Source organism: Xyrauchen texanus, chromosome 14, assembly GCF_025860055.1.
Source record: "Xyrauchen texanus isolate HMW12.3.18 chromosome 14, RBS_HiC_50CHRs, whole genome shotgun sequence".
NCBI classification, from domain to species: domain Eukaryota; kingdom Metazoa; phylum Chordata; class Actinopteri; order Cypriniformes; family Catostomidae; genus Xyrauchen; species Xyrauchen texanus.
In genome coordinates, this window is record NC_068289.1 from 42,290,164 (window position 1) to 42,314,923 (window position 24,760).

Below are 24,760 nucleotides of genomic sequence, written 5' to 3' on the forward strand. Positions count from 1 at the left end.
GATGGGGGTTGGGAGATGTGCTTTCCTCAGCCTTCGAAGAAAGTAGAGACGCTGCTGGGCTTTCTTGGTGATAGAGCTGGTGTTGAGGGACCAGGTGAGGTTCTCCGCCAGGTGAACACCAAGGAATTTGGTGCTCTTGACGATCTCCTCAGAGGAGTCGTCGATGTTCAGCGGAGAGCGGTCACTCTGTGCTCTCCTAAAGTCAACAACCATCTCTTTTGTTTTGTCCACATTCAGAGACAGGTTTTAATGTTATTTCACATTATTTTAATGTAAATAAATGCAAAATATTAAGTTTTATTTTTGTGTTAGGTAAGATAAATCCCCCCCTCAAGGAGAGTACCTGCACTTTTTTATCTTCCACTTCAAGAACTGATCACAAGTGTTGATCACCACAGAACTAACCAACTAGTATGTGCAACCGATCATTTACCGACACTGCTGTGAATTTTTTTTTTCATCGCAATCTATTATTATTGTTTTCGTGGTCTATTATTTTCTCCATTATTGGGTAACTACTATTTTTAGATCAACCCACCCCTAAACAGCACATTAAAACAAAAACTCATTGGTCACATTTCATGTCAGACACGTAGGTAGTGTGATGTCATTCACTTATTGAATAATATATGTTGACAATCATAATATGCAAATTAAGCATCTAGGTGAACTCGCAGCATGGTTGAACTTCTAAAGCACCAAAGCTTTGCAGTTCATTGAACACCACAGAGGTGTGAACAATAATCACATTCCTTCACGCTTTCCCTCTTTTCTCTCCCTCCAATCACATTACTCAAGCATCCTTGTACTGACGCATGTCCAGTGAGTGAGTGTAGCTGCTGTCTGTGACCATTGCAATTTCAGCCAAGATTAAATGAACCAGACCTGTTAAAAACAGTCACCATCTGCCCTTCGTCTCTAACAATCACATTTCAAAGAAGAATGTATTACACTAATTTCCTTCAGCATCTGCACACATCACTCCACATATTTATCTATTTCTCTTACCTTGATCTCAAGGTAAAGGTGCCCTTTTGACTAAGATATTATGGATGCCCCGATACTGATACTGGTTTCAGAATAGGGTCTGATATCGTGCTCGTAAAAATTTTCAGATACTAAAACCTGATACCATCTGACATATGAATGTCATCATGTAAACATTCAATGCACAAAGTAAAATCACGTCATGTCCTAGTGAGATTATTTAAGAGCAAAAGCTGTGATTTCATGAGATAAACAGAATAATATTATATTAAAAATAGTTTGCATGTGAGAGTGTGGAGCCGGTGTTGCGCAGACATAAAGACAAAAAGTGCTCCTACCTTTTAGAGATCCTTGACTTCACCCCTGGAATCACAAGTTCAAATCCAGGGTGTGCTGAGTGAGTCCAGCCAGGTCTCCTAAGCAACCAAATTTGCCCAGTTGCTAGGGAGGGAAGAGTCACATGGGGTAACCTCCTCGTGGTCGCTATAATGTGGATCGCTCTCGGTGGGGCATGTGGCAAGTTGTGCGTGGATGACTCGGAGAATAGCGTAGTAACGTGCAGAGTAGTCTCCACTGTAACGCGCTCAACAAGCCATGTGATAAGATGCGTGGATTAATGGTCTCAGATGCGGAGGCATCTGAGATCCTCCGCCACACAGGTTGAGGCGAGTCACTACGCCACCACGAGGACTTGGAGCACATTGGGAATTGGGCATTCCAAATTGGGGAGAAAAAGGGGAGAAAATCAAAAAAGAAAAAAAGAAATAAACAAAGAGATCCTTGACTCATACCAAAGTCTCTCTAGCAAGTCAATCCACTTTCGGCCATCTTTGGAACGCTCTCAGGAGGCTATTTTCAGTTATGACATTGCAGGTCCTATCTACTTGAATGGGGGAACACTGAAATTTCATAAAGGTTGGTTAAGATTATGATCAAAGAACATATTTCAAATCAGCAATAAACTCTGACAACACTCGAATCTTAAATTGTGCTTCATATCAGATAACACACACACAAAAAAAAAATCCTAGCATGTATAGCTAATGCGCATGCACGTTCTCGAGTTGATTGACTGCCGATGTCTGTATCTAAAAGGTTATTTGCTTTTTTACCTGTAGACTTTTTTTCTAAATCCGTTGACCATTGTGTGTTCCAATTTCTCCCATTCATTTTAATGAAGTGGCCTGTCTCTGCTAAATACTCTCCGCTCAAACACGGTCATGAGAATCGTGAGATCTGTTTGTAGCAGATGACAGCAGGCAGAGCGCTAAATAAAATTTTAGTGTGAGGCACGTACAGACTACATATTTAATTTAAAGTGCACTCAGTAACTTTTGTCTTAGTCTCATCTTGGACTTACACTGACACCTAGTGTCTTGGATGCAGCATCATTTAAAATCAATAGCTGTTAGTTTCAAATTCCATTCTAGAAATGTTGTATTCACAGTCAGCCATGATTCCTTTAATCAATGAGTGAAAGTGTCAAAATAACAGGACGGTTACTGAGATTAAGTGAGTAGTATTCGTCTGGTCATGTGATTGTAATATGGCAGCCCCCATGTGCGGACCCTCTCCATGTTGAACAAAACAGATTTTATAACGTTAATGATATGACTGAGGTCTTCATTTCAAGTGAGTGATCATGATTTGCTACATATATTGCAAAATTACAATTCATGTCTTTAGGAGTTAAACAAAAATAAAAATACTGATTTCACCTTTTAAATAGCAGCCTTTTGCGGTTTAATAATCCCTTTGAGTCACATAGTGACTGGCTTTTCCAGAATGGGAAGCTACCATCATAATGTCAGATCTCCTTGGAAACAACACACTGAAACACTTCAAAATAAAAGCTCTGCCAAAATAAAAGCTCAATTTAATTAAGGGGAAAAAGTACAACAGAAATGGATAACTTCTGTATAGTGTCTGTATGTAATATTCACTGCAATACTACATATAATAAAAATAATTCTAAATAAATAATAATTGTATTATATTCAAGCAATACACATATGTGATGCTCTGTTCTGTAGCACTTTTTTTGACAAAAATAATACAATATGATTTTGAAAAATTAATTGCTATACTTTCTATTTAAATTGATTACATTTTAAATGTATTTATTTAAACACCATTTTGATGATAAAATTGAAATAAATTATTGATATGGATTCAGATTTGTTTTTTTTTTTAATAAATAAAACAGGTATCGGCGAGTACCAAAAAGTGTTTGTTTGGGGGTTTCAAAGGAAAAAGTGTAAAGAAGAATTATCTTGATCGTATAAAAAATTCTGGGTAAGGGACAAGAAAAAAATAGAGAAATTCTGGTAAATTTTGCTTTCAAAACTGAATGAGGAAAAAGTTAATAAAGTTACACAGCAAAAAAGCTTAAAGCAGTTATCATTTATCTATTAGATCTATCATTTAACATTATTCTCTGCAATAATGTTGCATTCATTAGCGTTAGTTAACTACATTAGTTAAATACTTTATAAATGAGAACTACTACCTCTTTATTTGGAACAAGACAAGCAATGTCAAAGTAAATAAATAAATAAATATAATTCAACCTTACCAAAATGCCAAAATTCACAGCATGCCACATTTCAGTCTGATATGATGTTGACCAATATTATTATTATCATTTTTATTATTATTATTATAAAATTTCCTCAAGAAGCTTCAGATCTTCTCAAAGCAATCCGACAAAAAAAATTATAAAACTTAAGTTGAAAATATCCAATGATAATGAACACCAAATAAATATCACTTTTTGCAATAAATAACATAAAAAAATGACAAATGAATGCGGAGTGCATATTTTGATTTGCATAATATTCTTTTGCGTGCTTCATTTTGAGGAGGTAAAACAGATTGCTTTAATTACGAGTGATTATCGTAGCATGACACCGTTTGCAGATGACATTTTCTGCTCTGTGCTGACTTTTGTGAACCCACACCAAAGATGTCACAACTGTTTAAAAAGCAAGATCCTCTTCATTTTCTTGACCCGTTTAGGAGTCGTCCCATTCTTTGGAGATTTCTTTCTGCATTTGGGGTTTTCCTGTGTCAAATGTTATTGAGTAGTGCAAGTGATCCGGATCGGAGCTCTCCTGTCTCTGGAGCACAAATATCGGAAAGCCTCCTGGACTCACGCGCACTTCGGAGCACCAGAGACAGCACGCGCCACAGTCACGTGAAACATTCATGTGTCAGATGAGAAGAATGTTTAGTGCTTTTGAAACGCCAATAGAGAGTTTACCTTGAATAATTGTTTAAAACGTTCTTTAAAATCATCCTAGTGGACAGAAATGTTCCGCTCTCTTTATTTGACTTGTATAGTCATCAGTATTCTATATAGATGCTCCATACGTATATAATATATTGTGTATATATTCTTATCACAGCATGTTCCAGACATCAGCCTAATAAATTCCTGTCATGCTTCATTCTCCCCAGAGCTTTAACTTAAAGTACTTTGATAGAGTTTTGTAGCTCCGTTTTTCGTTTCCTTGTATTTTAATTGGGCCCAAAAAACCGACATCACCTTGGTTGATTTCCACAGGCGAGCTGGACACCCATGGAAATAATCACGTTTGAAAAGACTTTCAAATGACTGTCTGAGAGCTCTTGGGCGTACTTAGAGATGACACAGTCTCTTTACTTGAAATTGATCCATTCTTTCATTGCAGAAATCGCTGTTATGACGACAAATCAGAGATCTCGCTTGAACTAAAACGGAAAGGCAGGCCTCTAGTGAATGAATGGTTATACAGAGGATTCACTTTGTAATCGATCTACAGATAACACCTGTGATATTGGATATGGATGCAGCTTTGTTGTCTCAAAAGGTTGGCTCTCGATGTTGTTCATTAAAACAGGCTTACATGGCATTAAGACTCTGGAAATAGAGCAGCAACATTGATTTATTGTAATCTGACTCCGTGAAAGTGGTTCCTTTGTTTTTTTCTATTTGATTTATTATTTTTTTTCTTGATCTGTTTAAATTGTGTCTCTGCTAAATCTAAATGCCTGTCTACAATAATATGCCTCTTAACTTCAAATCACCTATAATTCTCCCCTCTCTCTTTCTAGCACATCCTTTCATCATTGGAGTGACTGATAAAATGCAGAGGTAAGACAAAACAAAAAAAAATTAAATTCTTAATCCATTTAAAAAAAAATGTTTGTCTTAGTTTCCAGTAAAAATGTCTAAACATCTTTTAAGCAAATACATTTACTTGAAAAGTAAAATTGCATAAGATGTTAAAGGAATAGTTCACCCAAAAATTTTAATTGTTTCACCCTCATGTCATCCCAGATGTGTAAGTTTTAATTTCTTCAACACAAAGATTTTTAAAAGAACAACTCAGCTCTCTAGGTCCATACTATGCAAGTGAATTGATACCACATTTTGAAACTCCAAAAAGCACATAAAGGCTGTATGACTCCAGTGGTTTAATCCATGTCTTCTGAAGAAATATGGTAACCCCTACGAGAAACAGATCAATATTTAAGTTTTTACTTTAAATTGTCCTTCCTGCCCAGCATTATTTGCGCATATTGCTATAAAGAAAAAATAATGTTAAAGTGAAAGTGAAAGTGGAGAGTTACAAATGTATTTAAATATTTTTATTTTTCTCACCCACACCTATCATATCACTTCTGAAGACATGGATTAAACCACTGGAGTCATATGGATTACTTTTATGCTGCTTTTATGTGCTTTTTGGAGTTTCAAAATGTGGTATCCATTCTCTTGCCTTGTATGGGCCAACAGAGCTGAGATGTTTTTCTAAAAATCTTTGTGTTCAGCAGAAGAAAGAAAATATTTATAATTTTTGCGTGAACTATTCCTTTAAGTATTGTTTTCAGAGAATATAACTTAAATTTGAGCAGTCTGACCAAAGTCATTAGTAATTTTATATCACCCTAAATGGATATATTTATATATACTGTATATCGCAATAGTTATTTTTATTGGAAATGTAAAAAAAAATATGTTTTATATATTAAAAAGCTATGTAGTAATAATCCAATGAGTTAAATGAAAGATGTTAATTCTCATTTGATTATTTTCTCTTTTATTTGGACTTTGATGGACACAAACTTAAAAATAATATATATATATATATATATATATATATATATATATATATATATAATGACAAGTCTGGCATGAGTGCAAATACAGCTTCACATTACAGTATGTAGAATTTTTGCATGATTCACCATACGCATTGTCTGCTTGTGTGCATTTTGGGGTAGTGGAAGTACGATGCACCTAATTGGACAATAACTTGCTGCTGTACTTTTGTGGAAGCTCCATCTGTCACTGTTGTATTGTAATTAAAGATAGTTTGTGAGTTTGACACACCAGCCTCAGATTTTTAAGTCATTCCTCAGCATGTTGTGACTTTTCCACACCTTACAAAAAAGTCATCCGATTTAAACTAAATTCATGAGTTTGACAAATTGTACCACAAGAAGTGGTAACTCTACCTTGGTTATCTAAATTAAGCTTTGGGACATTTTTTATAATTACTCGCACTGTTAGCATGTTTTCTGGCTGTAGATGTTTATTCACTAACTGTTGTTATTTTTGTGTGCATTATTTGCACACAGGTATCAGATGATCTGTGGACCTTACTAATGTTCCATCTGATTTCTATCAGCATGTTGAATAGAGTAAAATGCTCAGAGTAGGTGACACTACATGTGTTTTCTAGAAATTTGCCAGAATTATTGCACTTGTTTGAACAGGTTAACATTTGTTTTCGCATAGTAGAGTGTTTAGTAACAAATGCGATCAAAACTACTCCACAGGCTGTTTTTTTCTTCTTAATAGAGCTTGCTTGCTTGTTTTGCTTGTAAAACTTGGTATTGTGCAAAATAGAGCATTTTATGTAATCTTGAAGCTGTTTATTTGTGTGTTCTTCATAGCTCACATTATCTGTAGCTCAACTTGCAAACTTTTTGTGCCTTTGTTGCAATCTCTGTCCACAGTGTTCTTTCTACAGAGGCTAATGGCACTGAAGTGCACCTCGACATTGGGTTAACAAAGCTAGTCGCAAAAATTATGTGCATGGTGTCCCTGCTGTTTGGTCATTACTCTGCCATACTCACTGCTGTGTAGAAGACAGTTTCTCTCGTTGTTTTAGACATGTTTAATGATTTATTCACTGCTTCAACTGTGCACACAACGAACAACCAACAGCTCTCTCAACTAGTGGGAGAAAAGGGAACTCTTTAAAGTGTATTTTCTTTTCCAACTCAGAAGGACAATATAAATATTAGATGAGCGGTACTGTATATTTTCTATTCAGTTTCTGTAAGTTTTGCAAAATACACTTTAAAAACCTGATTTGTATGATTTTGTTCTAGTAAAAAAAGGGATAGTTCATCGAAAATGAAAGTTCTGTCATTACTTACTGTACTTACCCAAATTACATTTTTCTTTTTCTGTGGAATGCAGGAGATGTTAGGCAGAACGTAAGTCAATAACTAATAGATTATTATTCAATCAGCGGAACATTTCTGTCCACTAGGATGATTTTAACTAATGTTTTAAACAATTATTCAAGGTAAAATAGCTTGACAAGTAATTTGCATGTGTTAACATTAGTTAATTCATTAGCTGTCACGAACTAACAATGAACAATATTTTATTACAACATTTATTAATCTTGGCTTTGCAATTAGTAATCTTAGAAATTATTAATCAAAGCTAACTCATGTTAGTTCATAATGCATTAACTAATGTTAACGTTAGGGCCGGGCGATATGACAACATACAGTATATTGTAGCCAGGGCTGGACTGGGAAGAGAAATCGGCCCGGGAGTTTAGCAACTGGCCCAAAAGTTGAAGGGGGGTCCTTTTCTGCATATCGCGGCGCTGTTTGGTGGTCTGTTCTGCATAACGAGGTGGCTCATTATAGCTTATCATGGCCCATTCGGCCCGTTTCGTGACCGACCCTGATTGGCCCCAAAGTGCATCGGCCCACCGGGAAAATGCCCGGTATGCCAGATTACCAGTCCAGCCCTGATTGTGGCAACAATATAAAGTGTCATTCGATATAGTGAGTAAATGATGACAGAAGCGTCATTTTTGTGCGAACTATCACTTTTAAAAAAAAAACATAAAATACAAATATATTACATTTAACCCCATGCAAACCTGCGTACACATGCCTGGACGTTTTGGCTTCGCTATACACAATGTATAATTTAAATCAACTGATCTCAGTTCAGGAGACTCTGTACATCAAAAGTTTAACCCCTTGCTGACATCACAAAGTCATGTGACAAAACATCATGGCACCGATCACAGCAGAGTTTGTCTTTGGGAGAAACACCAGCAAAACTACATCTGGTAAGAAACATCATTAAGTTTTTACGTTTAAACCTGTTTGAGTCAAAGGATCACTAGTTTCATCCAATATGCCATTTTTAAGATTTGAGCAATTTATCGTGAAACGACATGCTAATAAACACAATGTACACTAATGTATGCTTCAGTGCATCTTTTCCTTTAGAAAGTCTATATTTACTCTGCATTATCATATTCAGTATCAGTGGGTTCATCCACAAATTGAAGTATTTTACAGTTTTTGTACAGTTGGGGAAGTCATGCAGGTGATGACTCAAAATGTGGGACACTGCTGAAATAAAAATTTGTGGACGTTGGATAGAGTCAAGAAGTGGCAAAAATCACAGTTTTAAGGGTGGATACAGATATTTGATGTGTATAAAATGACCTACTTTTAATGTTATGTTAATCCCATGTTAGAAATAAGGATTTCACTTATATTAACTTATAATTCTCATTACAAAAATGTGGGTTTTGTACCTTTTAATGCTTTAATAAAATAAGGCACGCCTAAATTCATGGGAAAGCTGTGTGCTTAGCCAAGACTTCAGGCCGATTCATCTTCAGCTGCGATCCGACTTGATGAAATCTTCTCTCCTGTTACCTCTTAATGTATTTGTTGTCTGTTGCGTATTAATCCCACGGTGCGGAACGGTTGACCTGGAATTTCACTGAAAAAACCGCAAGCCAAAACCTGTAAGCATTTGCTTTGCAAAACACTTCAGGGTTCAAGACAAGGTGAACGATGAAATGCAAAGAAACAAGAGTTATCTGATATTCTCTTGAAAGACTTTTGCCTCCAACTTTGTGTGTTCAGACAGATGAGGCCAATCCTCAACGTCCTTCATGCCGTGTGTAATAATAATAACGCTGTTATTGCTGATACACTGGCATGCTTTAGGCATAATTTTGCATCATGCTGCTGTATTTTGCTCAGCAATATCCCTTCTCTGCATGTGCAATTCAATATGTACACCTCCACAGAAGACTGCGGGTGTTTCGGGCCTGATCTCTATTTTTCTATGATTTGGATTTGTGGTAATAATCCAACACCTGTCTGTAAATGCGGCTGTGAAAGTAAATCTCAATGCATTTGTCAAGATACTTTAATTTATAGGGATCATTTACCCACAAATGAGAATTCTGTTTTTATTTACTCGCCTATCATGTTGTTTCAAACCTGTTTGACTTTTGTTAGGCAGAATGTTAGCCTCAGTCACCATTTGCTTTCATCTTTTTTTTTCCACAGTAACTATGTGGATTGCCAGGTGCTCGAAAGTAATTGTTGTTGCCAGACTGAACCCTCAGTCAAACATATGGTTATGTGTGGATGCCCCTGCATACCTGACTTAATTTATATTTCAGTAATTGGTTGGATTTCATATTTGGTAGGAATCTGTCGTATACTGTGACATATCAGGCAATGCGCTCTACCTAAGAGATATCTGAATATAAACTCATTTATTTCTGTCAACCAGAGTTTTTATTTAAAATTTAGATCATCGGCTATTTTTCTAACCAAAGAGGTCAGTCCTAATCAATTAAATCCAGTTGCGGATGGATGGATGGATGGATGTTATAATAAAATACTGAATTATAATTATATTTTGAGGATTCGATATTTTTTTATATAACACTAACAGTTAGTCCTCAAATCTGATTGGGCGATAGGCATTCTAATGGTGCTGATAGCGCACACCATCAGCACTAGGATGCTTTACTGTTTGTATTAATCTGCTTGTGTTTGTGGTGTTCCAAAATAATGTAAGGATGGATGGATGGATGGATGGATATGGCTACAAAAGTTGTCTTTATATTTTTCAGACTACTGACAAAAATCAATATACAGTATATCTCGATAATTATGTATTTGCTCTGAAGTGACTCTCTTTTTCAATCAGAGAAACCGATTATTTCAACCAAACCATTGTAGCCATGTAGATTCAAAATGTTTAATGCATGAAGTAAAAATCTAGTTTAAATAATTTATTAGCATTTATATGCATACATATACAATCATAGTATCATAATATAAAGCATTCTTTACCCACATATATTATTACAAATTGTTTATTTTTTTAGGAACGTATATCGTATATTGTATATCGTCATCAAAATCATTGCAATTTGTGTTTCATATATCGCCCAGCAGTATTTCTCACAAATATGAACAACACTCTGTGAAAACAAATAGATGGCAAGGATGTGTCAAAACACAACTATAAAATTATAATGCTGTTTTAGTTACTATAGAAAAAAATATATAATAATAATAGTTATCTGACCCAAAGATTAAGTGTATTAAATGTTAATTAGCAAGTTCAACAAATGAACACTGCATCCATAACAAATTTCCAGTGTATGTAATAATGCAACATTAATGTATATTTTATGAGCTTATTTGGCTTCGCTGCTTTGCTGTAATTCATCAACTTTTCATTTGGCTTAAAGTAGCACTCATTTAATCATTTGATTGATCTGATTTCTGCCCTGGTGCTGCAGTTTTAGCAAAGCTCAATTTAGCTCAACCCCGTAAAGCTGGAAATATGTAAATCATAAGAGTGCTAATGTTAGTCTGTCAATCAGACATTTGCGAGAAAAGCACAAGTGGTGGTGTTTTGTCTTAGTTAAGGTTGCTGATGCAGTCTTATATTATTCGATGTTGTTGACTCAATGTTGGGCTCGTTAGCATTCAGAGGGCACAGGGATGTGAGATGCTCCTCCAGGCTGCAGGAATAAATGAAAAACTTTGAGTTACACTCAAATGCTGAAACGTGATGGGATACAGGGGCAGTGCAGTATTGATTTCTTACTAGTAGTTTATCATATGCATTTATTTATTTTTGCTTTTTCTGGTAAATTCTTCATGAGAGTTCCACATTAGAGTTTTGTTTTAACCTTCTGAGACCCCTTCATGACTGCTGTGTGCATTTTCCATTTTTGATTTGTAACTAGTAACACCTAATAAACAAGCAAAAAATACTAGAGCAAATAGTTTTCCTAAAAATATGGATGTGGACAGCGAGAATACATTGAGACATTTTAAATAACAATAAGCTATAGAAAGTCCTATTTTTTTTTTTTCTTTCCAGGAGTGTTAGTTATTCATGTTTTTTTAGATGTAACAGACATTACAGCTGATTATCTGTAAAGCTGAATAAATTTTATCAGAATAATATTTTTATTTTATCAGAATAAAAGCTGAATAATATTTTATCCAGCATCATCCAATCACTTCCAACCATGTTAAAATAAAATGTAGCATTATATAACTCTGAATTTATGTACTGATTCCTATCGTCCCGTGTCTGCCAAACATGTTGAGTGACCCAAACATCATCTGCAGTTCAAACTGAACTTTTGGTCGGATTTTACGAGTGAATGCACTTAGCTGCATAGATGGCTATAGGATGCTCCCTTGCTCCCTATTAAGAGAATGACTTTACTTACAGTGTGCTGTCAGTCTGCACTGGTCTCAGAACAGTTCAAAATGCACCTCATTTTTATCCTAACTCCATATAAATCCTCTGAAAGCAAAATTATTCAGCTATGGATAAACCCATTGATTCTCAATGTGAAAATGCACAGTAAATATAGGAATGCATTTAATAATGTGAATGAATAGAACCATAATGTAGTCCCGGTTCTACAGGGGTGCTTGAGGGTTCTAAGCACCCTCAAATGAAACTTAGAGCACCCTCAATTGCAGACCAGACAGATCGTGTGAAAAAATAAATAAATGATGCAATAAACAACGTAAAGAAAAGTTTTTTAATGTACAAAACATTTAAGTAGCATTTAAACATGATTTAATCTATAATTTTTTTTTTAATTATGATACATCTCCACTTTATACAGAGCACCCCCACTATTTTCAGAAGCACCCTCAGTGATGTTGATCTTGAACCGGGCCTGCCATACTGTACAGTGATAAAGTCAAATGTGACAAAATGACCCACAGATGTGTAAATGTTGAAAGTTATTTAAAATAATTAGTTTTTTCAACTTTTGAGGGAATAATGTCCCAAAATCCATGTATGTGGACATAATGTTTATCAGTGCGCTGACAATGTATTAAATGCATTAGTGCAAGTTAGTGCATCTTAATTAAGCTGTTGGTTTATTAATGATGAATTATAGTCATATTATGGTTTTGATTATAAATTATGGATGTATAATTTAAATTATGAGTTATACTGTAGATATGTTATGGCTTGTTTGACTAATGTATATGTGTGAAATATTTGTCGATTTACGGGTCTTCTTTTACGGATGACTTCAATATGAAAAGATATGCAGTGTTTTTGGAGACACATCTGTGCTGTCAAACCATCTAGCAAAACCCTCAATGGTCCATGTTTGCAATGCAAGAATGAATTTAGTTGTAAATCAGAGGAGATCCCGTCCATGCGGCTCAATGTCAGTTCTGCCCTTGTAGATCAAACTGTTATCTTCACTTTAGGATGTTATTCAAACAGTTCAGGAAATTGCTCACTGCAGTAATCTTTGCCTGCGCTTTTACACTTTTCCTTATCGTGCATTCTCCGTTATGCATGACATCCCCTGTGCTTCACCAACAAAAAGGGCTCATGTCATCAGGTATTTTACTGCACGCTGTGTGACTTTTATGACTGTGAGATGAACTGCAGGCTCCTCCTGCTTCATGCAGGTCGCATTCTGCCAGTGCTCTCTGAGAATTAATGCTGCCTATTACCAATAATGACCGAGCTAAAGGGCTGGTGACAGGATTCACTCCTACATGGTTCTTTGAAAACCCAGTCTTTGGCTGGGATTTTCAGATATCATTGCAAAAAATGCTCTTAGTATCATCATTACTGAATATTGCTCTAGTATTTATATATTGAAAACAACTATGACTGCCTGATAAAAATAGATCATGATGGAATTTTTTTAACATTAGTCCGTCAGAGTGATTTTTTTCTTATAGCGTAACCTTTGAACATGATGCCACGCACAAACATCCCTAATAATTTAATCTCAGCACAAAACACCGCTTAAACATGCACATCCACATCAAAAAACTAAAGGGACCATGAAAGAAAACAAGATGTTGGCTGTGCATATTATCTTACTAACAGTATAATACAAATAATCAAAACAAAAGACTCTTAATAATTTACAGTTATTGTAATCTAATACAAAGCAATGCATCAACAAGACAAGCAATGGCATACAATTAATTGAAATGAGGAGCGGTGCACTTTAACTTATCCAAGCAGCAACGCATTAGAATAAAATTATCTTTTAAAACTTACCAATGAAATTCACTACGCAGGTCTGCACTCGAGTGGTAAATTCAAAGGATTATGTCTGCTTGACATACATATAATCAAAGCTTTTGATTGGCTAAGGAGCAAAGGCAAACATTGAATGCAACATGCGCATGATGTTCTTCAGATCTGTGTGTACAAATACAAATCTGTTATATACATATAGTGCATGGGAATATAATGGCAGATGAGGTAGGATATGTTGGATAAATATAAATAGACTAAGCTGGTGGTGGCGTAGTGGCTAAAGCACAGGGCTGTTAATCAGAAGGTTGCTGGTTCAAACCCCACGGCCACCACCATTGTGCCCTTGAGCAAGGCACTTAACTAAAGGTTGTTCCGGGGGGATTGTCCCTGTAATAATAATTGCTCTGTAAGTTGCTTTGGATAAATGTGTCTGCCAAATGCATAAATGTTAATGTAATGCATATAATTATTGGGGCAGTTTTAACTGTTCATGAGATGTAGAGCCTGAGGGGAGAAAACTGTTCTTGTGCCTGCAGGATCTGGTGTTCAGTGCTCTGTAGTGCCAGCCAGAACGCAACAGTTCAAAAAGGTAGTGGGCTGGATGAGTGGTATCCAGAGTGATTTTTTTTCCTCGCTCTGGAAGTGTACAGTTCTTGTCGGGAGGGCATGGGGCAACAATTAATCTTCTTAGCAGTTCGAACTGTCCTCTGTAGTCTTCTGATGTCCGATTTCGTAGCTGAACCAAACCAGACAGTTATTGAAGTGCACAGGACAAACACGGTGATTGCTGAGTAGAACTGTATCACCAGCACCTGTGGCAGGTTAAACTTCCTCAACTTGTGAAGGAAGTACAACCTCTGCTGGGCCTTTTTCACAATGGAATCAATGTGTATCTCCCACTTCATGTCCTGTAAGATGGCAGTGCCCAGGAACCTGAATGACTCAACTGCTGCCACAGTGCTGTTCAGAATGGTGAGCGGGGTCAATGTTGGGGTGTTCCTCCTAAAGTTCACTATCATCTCCACTGTTTTGAGTGTGTTCAGCTCCAGGGAGAAGGGAGAAGAGTAGTTGGGAGAGCACACACCCATTAGTTCACAGCCACAAGTCTGCCCACCAATAAAATATGTTTAAGATGAGTTCTATTCATGGTTAAACTGTTTTATGGAGAAATAACACATTTAATGGAGATGCAAAAGCAATATTATTATAATATATCATAATCGGAGGAGGAGGCAACAAAAATTAACTTACTTTGTTCAGATGGATGCAAACAGTTTTGAATATTAACAGAGAAAGCAGAACTCGGCAGCATTCATCCATCTGTTTTATCTTATGTAGGCTCTCATGGTGAACTCTGCAGCATAAACGTTCTTAATTTCAAAGTGTGCTTGCTTTCCCTTCAATTTCGCATGCTCCGCGACCGTGCCTGTTGCGAAAAGGCTTATGTAATATGAGACGGTCTGCTTTGCATCGATGCATTTTTACACCCCTACTTGTAATATTTTTGTCGCAATTTCTTAAATTCACGCATAAGGCTTTTACTTTAAATCAAACTTTTATTTTGACGTAAAGGTGTTTCTGGTTGTGTGTTATTGTAGGTAGTTTAACACTTATGAATTAAATGACCTAGTGATTATTAAAGTGCAAAATGCTGCGATTTAATAATATAAATGTATAGTCTGCAGGTGCTGCACGCCTCAGTGAATGAGCAATTCTGTCATGTACTACATTAAGCACAGCAAGCGATGCTCATTAAATGTCGTGCTTTGATCAGTCTGTGTTTTCAGCATGTGAGCAGCTTCACACATTAATTTTGCAGCGGCATCACATCCACCACTATTGTGTACTTGAGTAAGGCACTTAACTCCTGGTTGCTCCGGAGGGATTGTCCCTTTAATAAGTGTATTGTAAGTCGCTTTGGATGAAAGTGTCTGCCAAATGCATGAATGTAAATGTAAATGTAAATGTAGGACATATCACAATTTTGATTCAAATGAGTGTGTGAGCATCAAGCAGCCGTCTGTTAGTCAAACAGCACGCTGGGACCGAATAGAGTGGGTGCTCGGTAGTACCTTTTTGTTTTTTTTTTGTTTTTTTATTATCGACTTGGTACTGAAGGACTGGTACTTTTGACATCACTGTTCCATTCCTAGTCCTGCCCCAAACTCCTTTTTTGATCGTGCCTATATATATATATATATATATATTTTTTTTTTTTTTTTTTTTTGAGAGCGAGGCATCCATTAAGACTGCCTGATACTGTGTTCTGCCTTTTAATCCATCGGTATACATCTGTGCCATTCCAGCAAATCAAAACAAAAAAAGTGTTCATCTGAGATGTCTACCAGTAATCATTCAATTACATGTTATCGTTTGAAGTCTGGCTGCATGTGGCGAGGTCTTATCAAGGCTAGCTTTAATTAGAGATCTGCTGGGAAAGGGACATTCTCAAGAGAGGAAACAGCATCCTTTACCAAGACCTTCATGCATCATTAACTGGCAGCCGAGTTAAACGCAGCCTTTCAAATGGGATGGAGATGATGATAGAGCATGCCAAATGGGAAAACACACTGCGCGTATCTGTTTATGTTTGTTTGTCGCACCCTTTTATTAATTATTTAATGCTTTCTCACTGTATACTTTCTTAATATGTGTTTAGCTATGGCCTTTAGCTGTGGACTGATTTAGTTTGAAACATAACATTTAAAAGGGGCCATTCATTCGCCTACTGTACTCTGAATTCTTCATGATTTAGATACTTACTTATTTTCCGTGAAAGGATATTACATTGTGTGTAGCATGTTTCTTACGGAATCAGTATATTCACAAAGCGAGATGTGCAATTATGAGTGTCATTAAGTTCAAGTACATCTGTTCATTCGCTTCACTGTGCAGATGTAAGTTGTTATATTACATACAGTATATATTGTGGATATAGGCTACTATAGCGATTCAAATCGTGTATAAATAGGATGTGTTTGAATGAGGTATTTAGCCCGTTTTGAAGTGGTTAAATTGCCTGTGTTCAACTCAAGCAGCTCAAGTGGAGAAATCCCCAATTGTTAATGGTTAGATGAATCTACTGTAGATCTAATATCTTCTATATACAGATTCTATAGAAGTTTCTTCTCCCTTTCATATCTTGCTATTATCTTGCAGTATCATTAATATCTCGTCATATTTTCGTCAATAGTATGCTTTAATAAATGTCATTATTGTCATGATGCGCCTTTTTCGTCTCATCTTCGTTATCATAAACCTAGTTTCATCCACTTCACGCTGTTTTGTTATCGACAGTGAAAATGCATTAAAAAAAATATTTAGCAAAATGTCTGCCTGTTTTCATTCAAATGGCCTTTTATCTATAAAAGCTGCACCAAGTAGTGCGGGAAACGTTCAGTTTTCGTATAAGAACCATCCATCGATGTGTATATGCTGTGTGCACAGCTGTTGCATTGGCACTCCTGGAAAAGTCATGACGCAGATGTGTTTGCAGCATCGGATCTGTGCAGATATGCCATTAAGACCAATCCATAACAGTGCGAGTAATGCTTCACGTACAATGAATTGGCTTTCAAAGATGTATACCTTGTCGTCATGATTAACACAGGCTAACGATTGGGGTAAATACTGTCATGTGACACTGTATTTTTGCATTAATGCCAATCTTCTTGACAAAAAGTGTTTCCAAACCAGTTTCGACATAGATGCGCTAAAGTTAAACAAACAAATATTATGTTGATATGTTTGACGATAATTTGCGTTTCCATCAGCTATGTCAGTAAACCTTTTGATGCGCTACACTTTTTGTCACAAAACGTAGTTATTGACAAAATAAATAAAAAACCTTCACCAACAAACAGTGGATTTTCGGCAGTGATTTCGTTGACTAGATTAACACTGGCGCTCTAACGCATTTTAGCCCTCACAGACACCTACATTTCAGATCAGCATTTTGTGAAGGAACGTGATAGATTGAAAATATTTTCTAGCATTTGCTGCTATCTAGTGGAATAGAATGAGATGTTTTGGCAGGAGCTGGATTGAACAGAACCAGAAGTACATACTTGCAATAATATTTTTTCTTTTTATATAATATTAAAAATGACCCAGACTTCAAAAGGATAATTACTTGTCTTTATAAAAGACTGTACTATTTTTCCCATATGTCATTTTGATGGTTTCTATAGAAATGCAGATTTGTAAATTGAAAGTGTCATCTTTTAAAGTGTAAATGTCTTTATTGGTTAGCCGTTTGAGCATGCTGCGTTTCGATCGTATATGACTATAAATCACAGCCTGTCCTCTCTGACGTATAGACGGCAGTACAATTGCTCTCTTTACTGAGTAGACTGCAGAAAGCTGAACCTAGCGGCGAGAAGAAATGGATGCCACTGCTTTGATGAATAGGTGTCTTCACATTGTTCTCCTTCTACAGATTTGCCCCACGCTGCACTATAAATCACCATATACCAAAGTCTCTTCTGGTTGTTTTGTGTAATTATTTCAGTGGTTTGTAATGTTCCCCTGAGGTTCGAGATATGACTTGTATTTCCGTTTCATGAATATACATGCCTTTGTGAGATGATTTCCAATGCATGCCAAATGGGAATGGGGTGACAGCTTTTGGCATTGCAAGTGAAATTTGAAAAAGTTCAGGCATGGCTTGAATCCCGTCTGTAATAATTGAAGGAAAGGATTTGTTCAAGATCTCCTCAGGAATTTACTGGTGCCTCAGTGCCTCTTGGATCTCTTTTGAACTGATATGATTCGAGGTATAGCTCAATGCTTTTCTCTGGGACTGTGCCTATTCTGCTGAAAAGTGACAACTTATATTTTGTAATGCAGAAATAAATTTTTCATGTAAATAACCCATACATCATAACTTAAGTCTCGTGTGACATCCACTGTACAGGCAGTTTGCGCTGTCTTGCTGTGTACTGTGTACTATCTGAAGCAGCATAATTTAACTGTAAATATTTCTATCGACATTTTCACTAAACTCATTGCAATACCTAATGGGATTGTCTTCTTTTTGAAGGATTTAAGCGATGCTGCCTGAGTTTGGCCTATAGAAGGTATCTATCCTACCTTTTGGGACAGCCTTTGTGTTAGGAGTGCACCTATTATGACCTAAAATGCCACCTACATAGGCAGTTCGCTAGATTTTGGAACGGAGCCAGCGAAACAGAGTTCAGTTCTGATCCCACAGCCTCACCGGCCTCTTCGCCCCCTCCATGTTCTCCTGAGTCCAGCTTAATAACAACACACTCATGAATTAAAATAACACTCACCTTTTAACCAGCAAAACATCTCAGTTTCTCGTGTGCTAGAGTTGGAAACAGGATACTCTGGCGGGATTAATTGTAAATGATCTGCACTTAAATAGCACCTTTTTAACCTTAGCGGTATTCAAAGCGCTTTACACTGCGTCCCATTCACACACCAATGACGGCAGAGGTGCCATGCAAGGCGCTAGCCTGCCATTGGGAGCAACTTGGGGTTCAGTGTCTTGCCTAAGGACACTTCGGCATGTGGAGTTATGTGGGCCGGGAATCGAACCGCCAACCCTGCGATTAGTGGATAGCCGCTCCTTAAACAGGAAGTGACCATCTAAACAACATAAAAAGGGACCAATTGCAGTTTTAGTTTCTATTTCACATTTAGTGGTGTGTTTATCTGAAATAGTTTATGGTTTATCTAAAGTAGATACTACATTAATACATGGTGTGGGTAAAAATCAAACAACAGCAGTGTTTTTGACACTTGAGTAATTTGTGGAAATGTGTATATATAGACTTTGTAATTATACAGTCATTTCTGTCCATCCAAAAGTAAAACGTACAGATTATTTCACAGACATAACTCTGACAAAACAGTTCTGCTCGTGGATAACTTGTTTAATTGCTACCAAGTGACTCAAACAAAAAAACCTTCATATGAAGCAAACTTTGTAAAGTCCAGTGAGTTCTTCATTAAAAGCATTCGTTGTTTCAGCAGGTACCTTGTAAACACCAATTGTTTTCTTGGCAGAAAAGAGTGCAACAGTGCCCGACCAATTTTTCAGCCACCTCAGATCCAGAAGTGTTTTTCCCCATTTATTTTTTCCATAGGGATTCCATAAAATCCATCATAAAACAATTCTAAGCCATGAACCAACCAACCAGCTCCAAGGTTAATCACAGTGTAAAGGGATTAATGGAAAGGAGGAGGCGAGAACCGGCTTGACGATATAAATAGTTTAATGAAGAACTGAAACAAAAAGACAAACACACAAAGGTGTCGGACAGCTGCTCGTAAATCTCTCTCTATGTCCCACTGCAGTCTCCAGTCAGCCTTTATCCCTCTCTGAGGCTTGATTAGCCTGATTAGGGGCCGGGTGTGTAGCATCACGACCTGGCTCCGCCCTCCGCCCTGCCACACACAACATTACAAACTTTGATTTGGAAAAAAAAGGTATTTAAAAATGTGACTAAAAAGGTGAAGGGACAGACTGCATACTTCACGGGGAATGAACTACAATCCCACGAAGCATTGTGAATAATGTAACCAAGTTAAATAAAACATGAGTTTAAAGCATTTTAAGTTTATTGCAAAATATTCATATATATATATACAAATCTATAAGTCATTTGAAAGTGTAGGGAGACTTGTTTGAAAGAATCATTATACAATCACTTAAAGCAGCGTTTCTTAAACTGTGGGTTGTGACTCAAATTGCATCACATAGTCATACATATTTCCTTGGTAAGTGTAACTGAAATTGCGAAGAGCAAATGCGCTCTTTTCAGAGTCATCTTCCATGCTGGCTTTTTTCTTTAATCAGAAGGTCACTGGTTCGATCCCCACAGCCACCACCATTGTGTCCTTGAGCAAGGCACTTAACTCCAGGTTGCTCCGGGGGGATTGTCCCTGTAATAAGGGCTCTGTAAGTCGCTTTGGATAAAAGCGTCTGCCAAATGCATAAATGTAAATGCAAAATCAGGCAAGGCGCGAGTGCTGTCAGGTGCAACGAGTTACTCAGCTCAACATTTTTCATGACACCGCAGTTAATGCATAAACAGAAAGATGACAAATTTCTCAGGTTTTTATATAAAGGATCAGAAAGGTGTAGAGTGCCAACAATTAACTTTATGGGCATGTTCAAAGTAATAATTCATTCATAATAATACGACATCCTCACGCGGCTGAAAAAAGATGAAGAGCAGTTCTTCAAGTTAGGAATTGATGTAACGTTGAACACTAGCAGAAATACGTGAGTACTGTCTATCAAAGTGTTGCATACAAACAATCGCTCTGCCTGCTGCTGTATGTCATGCACTTAATTTTTCACAGTCCAATCCGGAATAAATAGAAAGACATCAGTATGATGAATAATGGTCAGCTTGATTAATATATTGTTATTTTTTTCTGTTCTTTTGAAACTTTTAGTCTGGTTAGTAATGAACCATTTACCATGGTTACCATAGTTTCTGCCAAGTTGCTGCAATTATTGCTACCAGGCCTACTATAAAAATTCAAAGCATTCAAAATCTTTCTATTTTTTCGTTACTAAAAGGTTCTCACCCGTTTTCTTTTTAACATTTTTATTTTATTGTATTAACCATAACTGTAACTAGATTTCTGTGCTTGCCATGGTACATTTTTGTATGGGTTACAAACTATAAAATATTTCTACAATTTGAGAGTGTGCATTTTTTAGTTAAAAAGGTTTTTATTGAAAGAATAATAATGATTTATTTAATAGTCTGTCTATCACAATTGTTTAGATGTATAAAAGTGAATAAAGTAACGAATATAGCAAATAACATATTGCACGGTTTTGTAAGTGGGTCGGAAGTAAACGCAACATTTCTAATTTGGGTCCTGGGACGAGAAAGTAAAAAAAAAAGTTAACTTAAAGGAAATTCTGGGTTCAATAAAAGCTCATTCAACAGCATTTGTGGCACAATGTTGACAAGCATGAAAATACATTTGAACTTATCCTTCAAATCAAGGTTACGGTGAGGCACTTACAATGGAAGTGGATGGGGCATAATTGTGGAGGGTTTAAAGAAAGAAATGTGAAGCTTATCATTTTATAAAAGCACTTACATGAATTCTTCTGTTAAAACTTCTGTATTATTTGAGCCATAAAGTTGGTTAAATTGTCACCTTTACAGTTGTTGTAGGGTTTATGGCATTACATCATCATGGCAAGGAATTTGTAAAATTGCCAATTACACAGAAAAGGTTAGTAAGCGATTTTATAACACAAAAATCATGTTAACATACATATTGTTTACATCTTGTGGCTATACTTTTGAAACCATGGGTATTTTAACATCAGCAAATTGGCCCCAATCATTTCCATTGTAAGTGCCTCACTGCAACCCAGATTTTAAAGAAAAGGAGGGATGAGTCAAAATACATTTTTGTGGTAATCAACATTATGCCACAAACGCTGTCAATTGAGCTTAACTTGTATTGAACCCGTAATATTCCTTTAAGTGAAAATGTGAATTGTTGTGTGTTCGGCAGATGCGTTGAAACTGAATATGCATGTGTGCACGCGTGTGTGTGTGGAAAGGATTTAAATAATGTGTGGGATTGTGTGAGTGACAGATCACCATGGCAACAGAACAGTGGGATGACTGCCAGAGAGATTAACTCACACAATCCCACAATTAACTCACACAATTCCCCTCCATTCAAGGCATTTAAAAAGCATTTAAATTTTGTGACTGCTGAAGGCTATTTTGGGGGCTATTTTGTCCCTAAATCAATTCATACAAATAAGCTGCCGAAAAAATAAGCTGTCCGTGTAACAGCCAATATGAGTGTTTTTATCAAGTGTCTAAAGAAAGAAATTAGCAGATTAGTTTACAATAAGAGCACAAGACATTAGCACCTCTTATATCTTTAAGCATTGGAAATTAACTATGCAAAACAACTGATGAAAAACATTGAAGAGAGACAGAATGCTATAAACATTATTTGGAAACCAATCTGCTGAATTTATCACTATTTTTATGTACCATTCCCCTTCTGAATTTATTGACAGTGATTTTAAACCTGCCAGAATTTCAAATGAAATCAGTCAAAACAGATTTAAAATGCTTTACAGCAAATCGATAGGATGCAGAGGTTTAAATCATCACAGTACACTATAAATAAAAAGGTTTGCCTATGTAGTCAGAGACAACCAACCAACCTTTCCTTACAAAGCACTAATTGGTTTGTTGCCTTTATCTTACCGTCAGTATTCAATCACATTAAAATCATTGCTAAGGATGATCAGATTATGTATTATGTGCAGTTATAGAATAATAGGAATCTACTACAATTGACTTATTGCTTAATAAAAACATCAAATTACTTTACCGATTACTTCATGGGGAAAGTAATCACATTACAAAGTACTTTTTACATTTTTTCACAGAATAGTTTGTTTTTCTGCTCATTGATTTCAAAATAATGTCTATATTTCCTCTTTCACTATCGTTGTCCCTTCAGCTGTCACAGAAACACAGAGGTAGGTCTACATATTACATTTTTTTAAATGGTTTCTATATCAAGAAATAGGTGTTACACAAAGTGATGTAATTAAAGTAATTAACCTTGAAAATCAGTAACTGTAATCTGATTACAATAATTTACATGTAATGCATTACGCTACCTTTTGACTCTAAAAGTAATAAGATTACAGTAACTAATTACTTTGTAATCAGATTACACCCAAGACTGATTTTGTGTCCCAGTGCCTAAAAATATGAAGTACACTACAGTAAAGCTACTCTTTTTGAAAATGTATACTAAACTACAAAGGTAGCTAACTATATTGAAGCTATTTAGGGGGCAATTTCTTTTTATTCAAATACATTATTATTACATGAATATAGGTAGTCTGAGCAAACTGAGCAGTGTTTATCAGTCACAAAACAATGAGGATCTCAATTATGGTGGCCGCATTAACCACATACGACCCCGCGTCCACATGCATGGACGTTGTATTTTGGTTTCACTATATGCAACTCATAATTTTTAAATATTTTATCTGACTGATCTCAGTTCAGGTGATTCTGTGCTGTGGGTAAATGGTCATGTGACCATTGTCATGTGACCAAACATCATGGCATAGATCACGGCGGAGTTCACTTTGAGAGAAATGCCAACAAAACTACATCTGGTAAGAAACCTAATTAAGTTTTTTACATTGAAACCTGTTTGAGTCAAAGGATTAGAGTCTCTAGTTTCATCCGATATGCCATTCTTTAAATTTGAGTGATTTATCACGAAATGGCACACTGTTAAACACAATGACCACATACGTGGACTGCATACTCTTTTCATTTAAAATATCCTATATTCACTGTGTATTATCGCATTGAGAATGGAAATTTTGCTTTCAGGGCTTTATACAGAGTTAGGATGAAAATAAGCATTTAATGCATTTCAAACTGTTCTGGGACCAGTGCAGACTAACAGCAGTTAAGTCATTTACTAGATAGCTGCATAGAGAGCTACAGGATGCTCCCTTGCTCCCTAAGTGCATTCACTTCTAAAATCCGGTCAAATGTTCAGTTTCAGGCTGCAGATGATGTTTGGTTCACTCAACATGTTTGGCAGACATGGGACAATGGGAATCAGAACATAGATTCAGAATTTTTCATGCAAAATTTCACAATTTAATTGGACTTCCCAAAGCTTGATAGAAGAGATATATGAGGAAAGTGTTAAATAAGACAAATAATAATAATAATGAGGTACCATTGGAAAAAGTAGTTTGTAACTGAAAAAGCTTTTATGAAACAGCTTCCATATTTTAATCTTAAGGGAATAACCTGGTCAAATAAACTTTTGTTTAAAAAAAAAAGAAAAAAAAAGGGATTTGCTTCGAATGTGTTTCTGTCCTAAAAGAGGCATTTGGCCTTTTTAAGTCTTTATCTGTTCTTCCAGACAATATTTTCTCCAGGTTTGCCTGATAAACATGCTGTGATTGTGAAATTATCTCCATTCAAGTATGTGTGTGTGTATGTGTGTGTGTGTGTGTGTGCGTGCGTGCGTGCATGTTCTGGTTACTCATCTTGTAGACTGGCAAGCGAATAATGTTATCATTGGACAAACCTTAAAGTTTCATTTAAGGTTAATATATTGGAGTTGGAT

At 36.2% G+C, this 24,760-nt stretch overlaps 1 protein-coding gene across 2 annotated transcripts in view; it reads left to right on the forward strand.

The window, feature by feature from the left end:
• The window catches only part of LOC127655239 (beta-1,3-galactosyltransferase 1-like), a 191,406-nt gene that overhangs the window by 157,042 nt on the left and 9,604 nt on the right, over positions 1-24,760 (forward strand). For both annotated transcript variants that reach the window (XM_052142923.1, XM_052142922.1), the window contains one exon: positions 5,083-5,122. The gene's annotated coding sequence lies outside the window, so the exon portion shown is untranslated. The remainder of the gene's footprint in view (positions 1-5,082; positions 5,123-24,760) is intronic.